Source organism: Dermacentor andersoni, chromosome 7, assembly GCF_023375885.2.
Source record: "Dermacentor andersoni chromosome 7, qqDerAnde1_hic_scaffold, whole genome shotgun sequence".
Taxonomy (NCBI): Eukaryota; Metazoa; Arthropoda; class Arachnida; order Ixodida; family Ixodidae; genus Dermacentor; species Dermacentor andersoni.
In genome coordinates this window covers 7,690,665-7,699,964 of record NC_092820.1, presented here as the reverse complement: position 1 = coordinate 7,699,964, position 9,300 = coordinate 7,690,665, and positions in this window count along the sequence as shown.

The following is a 9,300-nucleotide window of genomic DNA, read 5'->3' as shown; positions in this document are numbered from 1 at the left end:
AATGCCCTTCCACCCTGTGAACAAAGCTCTCCAGTGAAGCAATACTGGGATGACTATACTGTTATTATCTTGATTTATAAGGCTATTGTTATTTGATTGAATAAAGACAGATACACTTCGTGGTTCTTATTCGTCTTCATTTTGTCTCATTCGTTACCACAGTGACCATAACTTTTTGGTTGCTGTGATACACCGCGATTGATTATACTGGTATGAAAGACATGTTTTTGCCAAAGGTTAAGTCTATACACGACCGGTGACGCATAGTCAGTAACGTCCGTGTACCACTGCATTCCAAACTGTTCCAACAAGAACGGTACAATTCACTTGCCGTCGGATCGCGCTAGGTCGACTTTAAGGGACCCCTGAAATGGTTCGGACAAATTTTGTAGACGCGTGGGGTACAGGTAAAGTTCATCATTCGCACCACAATTTGTGGGAAACGCCTCACATTAAGAGAGCTACGGATCATTACAAAAGTTACCCTCCTCCATAGTCATGCATTTTCTGCTCAACTCGTTCGCCGAGTGATCGGGGCTAAGTTCCGCCTTCACTGCCTCTGCGTCAGGATTGCACGTTGTGTCGTCGACTTCCATATCTCTAGGAGCGAGCGCGCGAAGCCTCTCCAAACTCTCCGCGAGATGCTTGGCAGTCGATCCCAAGCGAGAGCCAGGTGTGTTGGGTATATGAGCCCAGAGCTAATAATACGCCTTGAGGTACATTTCTGCGCACTCAAAACCCATAAAAAGAAGTATCACACGTTCTTTTTGTGATGCGCTTTTTCTAAGCCATGTGCTCACTTGCTGGATGAAGGCCTTAGTAAGCAGGTGACTCGTCTGTAAGCAGCGAACTATCCGAGACATATCATTATCTCGGTTGCTGAAAGCCTGCATTATCGAAGGAAGCTGACTTCAAGCATGATGGATGAGCAGGGAGCGGATGACGAAAGGGATAGGAAAGAACAAAGGGACAAATGAAAGGTGGTTGTAATTCCCTACTTTCATGAGGTTTCCCGCAACCTAAAAAAGGTAGGGCAACGGTCTGATGTAAGCGATGTTTTTACAGAACCTAGCAAACTCTTGAGGTTGAGTGCATTGAGCTGTCCCATGAGAAAAGGAAAGCCAGGTTGCGCTACCGCGCACAAGGATCCTTTTGTTACATGCACTCGCAACGTGGTGTATAAGATTCCACTTTCGTGTGGGAAGTACTACGTGGGCCAGACGGGCAGATGTTTAAAGGTTCGTCTGGCGGAGCATAGTAATAAAGTGGAGAGCATCGCAATAGATGGGCGTCTGGCTGCCCATTGTAGAAAATATGACGGGAAGGCACCATGCTTCCCTCTCTTAAAACAAACTGTTGTTGTCTATCGCCACAAGAATAAGATAACGATGGAAATTGTCGAAGCAGCTGAGATAGCTAGCGCAGATGACGATTGTGTTAGCACGCCGTCTATTCTTTTATCAAAGAAAGAGCTTGAATTATTGGGCATAGTACTCACACGACTGCTTTTCCTCTTTCCCTTCAGTTTGTCTGTTGCAGTGGCGTCCCAGTGAGTATATATATGCTCACCAGCTGCAGTAAATCACTTGTTGAAAGTTAGCGCTTGTCCCGTGTTCCTGCTTCGTCTTTGCGTCATTCTTGCGCTATGTATTTCTGTTTGTATGCATTTCACCAACACGCCCAAACTGCTCCCCTGCTAGAGAGCTATCGAAGCAGCGTGCGTTGCGAGCATTCTATCGCAGCGCCGAACGTGTCTGGTACTCCGGTAATCACAGGCGAGCTGGGAATTTCGACGGAACGGTGGAGGCACAAACTCAAGCTGATTAAGGAACTTCAGCGTAGACGTACGTGAGCTGCCCGATCGGTCTCCATGGTCCAGCCGCCCCTTGGCACAGAGAATACCCACCCAAACAAAGAGCTAATATTGCTCTAACCAACTGTTAAACATCTTAAACATCTACAAAAACAACGTAACACGTTGATTTTGAAGACCATACGAATGGTCTGCACGGTGTCTACTAGGCCCTGTTTCCATGCACTTGCGTTTAGCCTAATACCAGACTCGCGAAACGCTATTGCGTTAGTAATCTTCCAGTGTAAAGGGAAGTCCGTAAATGCGCAAATCCTGGCGCCGATCGGATAGCGGTAGTCCAATGCGCTGCAGCCAGTCCACTCGTCTGCTGCCCTGCTGAGGGACAGGATGTCGCAGCTTGACATATTGCCAGTCGCAACGCTCGCAGTGCACAACGCAACAAAGTCAAATCATAGTGCTCGCGAAAAGACTGAGACCGACTGTGACCGTGGAGCTCTCGTCAAAATGGAGCACGTTGTAACACAAGCAGACGACGCTTGCTGTGTGCCGGAAGTGCTTAAGTGTAGTGAGAAATTGTTCTCGTGCATTCACTTTCTGTTTTCGTTTTATAGAAACAAATTAACTAACATTCCGACTATTACGAAGATAATTTCTTCGCCATAAAGGTGGCAAAATTATTGATGCCGCACCCTGGGCAGCCAATCAGATAGCTCGCCATACTGACGTCAATTGGGTGATTTATGTCATATGTGTAGGGGCAGCTGAAAATTCCGCCGAGCAGTGTGCTGCGATCGGCAGCGATGTACAATTTTAAAACCTTATAATAAATTACGCGTTTTACGCGTAGCACTTAGATGCCTGAATTAATGATAAGAAGGATCTACTCTAACGACTGACTCAGTACTTTTGTACAATATCGTCAAAATTGTTTCAGGGTCCCTTAAGGTTGACGATTGATGAGTGCACTATTGCATTTCATTATACTTTATGACCCTCCAATGGGAGCGAAGGAGGTCATCCATCCTACGTTGTATACAGGGTCATGAAAGTCGTGCGTCATAACATGGTGGAAAAGATGATAACGTTCAGAGCGACCACTGCGACTGATAACATTTAGCATAAATGGTCATAAACTTTATGCATAGAAGTAAGATAACATTCAGAGTGACTGCCGCGACTTGTTTTTTTGAACACCTCGGACACATTTTTTTTCCCCCATTCTAGCCATAGACAGCTTCGCTGTACAATAAACTCTAGCACGAACACAAATAAGAAATAATTTCAACACCATGGCAAAAATCAAGCATCCATCTGACCTAGGCAGTGCAACAACAGAAAGCAAGTTGAAATGGTTAGGTCTAGATATAACTCCTACATCCGACAGAAGGATATTTTATGTTTTCGATTCCGTCGTTGGGCAAGACATCCAAAGTAACATTCACAGACGCTGAAAATAATCTTGGAGAAAGATAACCTTATCAGGACTTTGGGCATCGACATGTGCATGTTCAAAAATCCTCATCGGAAGAAAATGGGAAATATAATTCTTCGGTGTATGGCTTTCGCACATCTGTAAACAGAAGATGACACAGAAGCTGCAAGAGACCTTTGCGCTTCGGGCGGCGTTTGCTTCGTGCTGATGGCGAGAGCCGGCATCGATTTTACGGTAGCTGAAACACATCACAAATATCAAGCCCAACGTGCTCAACAGCGTGTCATCAACGAAACTCAATCTGTACAAGGCTGCAGAACCCCTAGCTACCTAAAGCAGACTTTGAACCATCTCGCAGAGTCGTTGTCGCAGGAAAGAATACGTAGAGAGTTAGAGGAAGGAAACTGCAGTGACAGGTTGCGCTCATCTTCATTCTATAATGATTTATTTATTTATGCGAAAGCCTCTAATGGCTCATTTAGCGAAAAAAGCTGGCGTCCCGCACCTGTAGGAGTACCGGAATCGCCACTGGATGCGATGCCACGCCACGAGCGCTCCTCGACGGAGTATAGCAGCCGGAAGGAAGCACCTGCTAAGTAGTGGCGCGCCAGGCGCTCTCTGTAGCCTGCGTGATCGGCGCGTTCCTCGTCGCCTGCGTTCGAACTCATCCTCGGTAAGGCCAAATAAAAAAGCGCCAAGCCTATGAACGCGCTCGATCCCTGCGAGGTGTTCATAACTTGAAGGAGTGGCGTCGTCCAAATAAACTTTGTTGATTTCGGATTCACAAATCATGAGAGGTGCCTGGGTACCTTCAGATTCTTTTATTTTTCTTAAGACTGTCAATCTTGCGAAAGATATAGAGGGGTGCAAGACGAAACATGAGTATTAGCGGCTCTTTTAATATTCATCCAACGGCGGCAGTGATTGATGCAGGGAGGTGGTTCTAGTCTTCTGAGGTTTTATGCAAAATTAGCCTGTGTAAATATTGGTGCTACACCAATTTCTTTTGAATGAGAAATACGCGATGATAAGTGCACTCGTCCATGAAGTAACTCGTCTTTAGGGATTTGATTGAAATGAAATATTTAACGAAAGGGATGCAGTGAGAACTGCTCTGCCGCAAAATGAGGTATTGTAGGTCAAGCGTTTGTTATATTGAGTCAACGCCAGAATAAGGACACTAGTTTATTTTATTTCAGGCAAAAGCATAAATGGCTGTGATGAAGCACAAAGAATAAATCAGGTGCTCCAATTGTGTATGAGTTTTAAAACTTTCATAATGTTAACTGATTAGATCCATAAACTAAGCAGGCATACTCAAGTGGGTGTCTGACCAAGTTTTTCTAAAGTCGAAGCTTCGTGGCAGTGGCGGAGCGTGAGAAGCTTCTGTGCAAAAAGGTGATCAAGATGGTAGATATAATTTACATGCAGTGCACACAATATTTTTTGGCTTATAATGATACCGAGGCAGTTGTCAGAAGTTACGGTTGCGGGAATATTGATTTGGCCTATATGAAATTCTTAGACGAGCATTCTCTTCATCCGTGGTTTCATTATCTACAAGGCAGCTGTCCTCCTAACGTGCACATTGCCGCAAGCAGTGTTGTCCATCATCACTGTCGACAATGCTTAGCCACCACCATTAGCTGATTCAGTCTCCAAGTTCCTTTGCAGTTTTCATGGCGACACTTTTGACATTACCTCCACATGGAGCATGTCTACAAATGAAACAGAGCTCCACTTTTCCATGCGTGACGTAGCAACACATATCGTATCGCAAGTAGGCTTGCTTTCGTACGGGCATCAAGTTAATTGCTAGCGTAGCTTCAACACTGTATGAACGTCAAACGTGGACAGTTGGAGCTCATCCAGGGTCAGTCTGGCCTTTGAGGGTAAACCGCGTCATCTCAGTCAGCCTGCCGAGATAGCGGAGGCCGTTTTGTTGTTTTGTTCGCGAAGATGGCAAATTGAGGCCGAAGCTTTGGAACGTGAACAATGTTGGAATTCGCTAAAGATCAAAATAGCTGCCGGTTCCTTGATCTTCAGAAAGAGGGCGCTAAGTAACTGAAAAAGCTCGCTCCTGTTGGCGCAACATTTCTGTTCGGCCTGTGTCCGGTCAGTCATTGTTAGGCTGCTGCGGCCTAAATATCCGTCGCCTACTTTTCCTCACGACTTCTTCAATGCGGCGCCGTTGTGGTCGCGTGCCAGCACACGGAGCATCCAAGACATCAATGCTTTTTTTTTCCTCACTCGGCAAAACTGAGAAGTCTCTATAACAGAGTATACTTTTTCACCACTAACGCAGAACTTCTATACAATCGTGCAGTTCCAAGCGAAAGTGGGCCCAACGAGTTGTGTCATCTTGGCGCGCGGGTAAGTGTCATGTGGAATGAAATAGTGGTGTATCTTTTTTCCTGGTATTACGGCGATAGGTGTGATGGTTTTCGGGTGATATTCATGGTGTACTCCTTCAACAGAAACAGGGGCCGAATTCACAAAGTTTTTCACTCGTGAGTTGTCTTTGCCAATGACTGGCCGATGTCGCTATTAATATGTCCAGGTAAAGCATTGGCTGGGATATTTTCTGACGCACGATTCTAGCGGAAGAGCTTTTTTGTGAATACTGGCTCATATTTTGCTCTCCAAACAATTCCTAGGATTGTACGATTGCACTTTTCTACGTGCTCTGAAAGCGATTGTCTTTGTTTGGAACTGGCCACCTTTTGTTAAGGATCAATCAATCGGCGATCAATCTGTCAAAGTCGCACATCTTATCACCTTAGGTGCCAAAAATTCAATTCGAATAAAGACAAGGCGGTAGGATAAGTCCTGTGCATTTTCTAGAGAGTTTTCATAATGGTAGAGAAATTACATATCGCGGTATCATACAGTCGATGTGTCACTATGTTTCGTAGAAAGAGTTCAACAGGTAGTCTAAAGTACATTCACATGATTACTATGGTCTACATGTATTACAGCAGAACTGCTTGTTGGCCTAGCTGGTGCTTGCTAAAAGACATGCTTTTTTAGGATTCTTGGAAGAAATTGAAATCCACATAGTCAAGTGTTCGACGAGAACTCGTGTGGCGAGGAAACATATTGGTGCCAAAAAACGTGCACTCACCAAGAATAAAATAAAAATAAAGAACCGAGGTTTCGGGCCCCGTACGGGTCCCTTGATCGCAATGAATATGTAAGCACGAGCGCGCGGCTATTTATGGGTGAGGTGGCGCAGTGTTCGGGTGTAGATCTCGGGAAGATTACCCCGCGTCCTGTTTATCGTGTGTCTAGTTCTAGTCTAGTCTAGATTTTTAGTCTAGATGCTTACATCTTCATTGTGATTAAGGGACCCGTACGTGGCACGAAACGTCGGCTCGTTAATTTTATTTTATTCTTGGGGAGTGCACTTTTTTGGCACCAGCATGTGAGCTAATGGAAGCTTACTATATCAAAAAGAAATGCTGAAATTGCTTTAGCGATACATCTATCGTGCTCTACAAATCGGAAACAAGATTGTTTGACCGCTGGGTAACGTAGATTTCTGAACAGCCTGCGCATGCGTGTAAGTGTATATATATTCATGGGTCACAGCCGAAATTAAACCAGTTGGAAGTGCCACCCGTGTTGTCGTTATGTGTCTTCCTTTTGTGTGTGTTTTAACTTGCGACAAAAACATGTATTACAGGAATGGTAAAAGCATTACTTAAAGAATTTGGCGCATCAAACATGCTGTCAAAACAAGGCCGTGCCTCCCCCAAAGTAGCGTTGTCTTGCAGCAGTACTTGATGCGCTGAGTGCAACGCTTAGACGCAGGGGTATCACCTTATTCGAAGTTTGATGCACGCTATGTCTTTTTCTTCCAGTCAACCAGTCCACAGGACTGTCCAAACAAGCGGCGGGCAAAAATTGTCAGGTCGTACCTGAAGTGGTTAGAGAAAGCAGAGGACGTCAAGTAGTAATGAAATGTTCGTGCTCTTCCTCGAGACGTTTCCGACTACGTCAGTCATTATGAACACTTTCGGCAACACCATCAGTCTTTTAAAAGGCAGTTTTAATATATTTTTCGGATATGTTCAATAATGAAACAGATTACTTCATGAAAGCTACCTCATTTAGGACAATATCCATGTAATGGTTCACGGGCTGGGAAAGAAAAAAGGTAGTTTGAGAAAACAACAACATTCGTTGTCGTTTTTTCAAAGAGCATACAGAGCGGAAGAAGTTAATCCATTAAATTTACCCTTTAAATTGGAGCACAATGGTGTTACTATTGAACCAGTTAGGGTCAATGGGATCATGGATTATGTCATAAAGCTTGTGCGCAATTATTTAGGGTTCGTGATGTGCTGCATCTCCATCGTTTGTGGCTTAGAGATTAAAACTTGACATGCGTCACTTATTACAGTTTGCAGGATGAACAAGAATTTCCACCAGAACCCACTTCATGATGATTGCCGAAATTATTGCGATTATCATTGAAGCAATGCAAGAACACCGATGTTGTGACCGCGGAGACGCATCACTTCACAGGAATGTATCCAGCCTGGATCCTGTCTCTCGCTTCCCCATCGGGCCCCGCCACGAAATTCCGCGCGTGGAGCATGTGGTAATGTGTATCCATACGGAAGCGTTTGAATGTAGTTGACGCGGGTTTAACTTCAGACAACCACAGGAAAATTTTAAATAATTTTTCCGCATTGAAGAACGGCACATACCTTGTGAGTCATCGTGAGAGACATTCAATAAAGAGCGGCGAACACCCACTGGCCCATACTCATTTAGCCAATATGGCGTTAAAGAGGTTCACTGAAGAGCAGCCCATGCAAAGTTGCACATACCTAGTGATTTCAGTTGCTCCATAACACCATCAAAACCTCTAGGGCTCGACAAGAGGACATTTCAGAACATTGACAAGGGCGCCTCCATCGACTTCACGGTGGTTTGCCATTCTTGGTTACCCTTTGGCAGCGGAGCGGCCACGAAACAGTCATCCAGTGATTACGGGTCGGTGTGGCGTACACTCGCGGATACCTTTACAAAATTGGGCCAAAACGCGAATTTGATGAAAGGGCATCCTGACACTCCCGAGACAGTATGTCACAATTTTCGTTAGCCCACAGTATCCGGCCGAGCGAAACGCATTTAGGTTAAGTGATGACTGCTTCAGCAAGGCTACTTCGTCAAAGGTACAATATACGTTCGAGCGATAACGTTTTGTGTGAAAAAAATAACTCCTGCGTGCAGTATGTCTAAAGCACGCCCCCGCATATTGGACATGTGTATAGTAGCTCATTGCACCATATCAAAATTAAGTGCCACATACCTTTCCCTCTATCTCCCACTTCCCGTTATACCACTTCGGAGTATACCACTTCGGAGTTATACCACTTCGGACCTCTTTTCTCTTCAATAAAACTGTTCCATCTCCTCCTCTTAGGGATTTCAGTTGTCGTAAAAGACTTTCAATGAAGAGCGGCGCATACCCAGTTGTCCCCTGTGAACGAAGTTGACATCGAAGAAAAATTTAAGAGCGCAACATGCACTCTTCGACATACCTCGAGACGTCAGTCGGAGTGAAAGGCTTTATTGAAGCGCGGCGTTTACCCACTGGTTCATACGCAGTGACCCAAAGTGACGTTTAAGAGGTTCGTCGAAGAGCAGCAAGTATACACTTGTTGATACCTAGTGACTTCAATTGGAGTGTGACTTTCCTTGAAGATCGGCGCATACCCAGCGGCGTATACCCAATGGCAAATATCGGCGTCAAAGTGGTTCCCTGAAGAGCGGCACATTCACAGTTGAATATACCTAGTGAGGTGGGTACGGGTTACTAGGTAGGGCTTTAGGTAAGGATTTAGGTAAGGCTTTCGGTAAGGCTTTTATCGAAGAGCAGCGCTTACCCAGTGACCCAAAGTGGCGTCAGAGAGGTTCATTAAAGAGCGGCAAGTAAACCTTTGCACACACTTAGGGCCATCAGTTGGCCCGAAGCTTTCCTTGAAGAGCGGCGAGTATACAATCGCACATAGCCAGTGACTTCATTCAGTGTGATAATCTT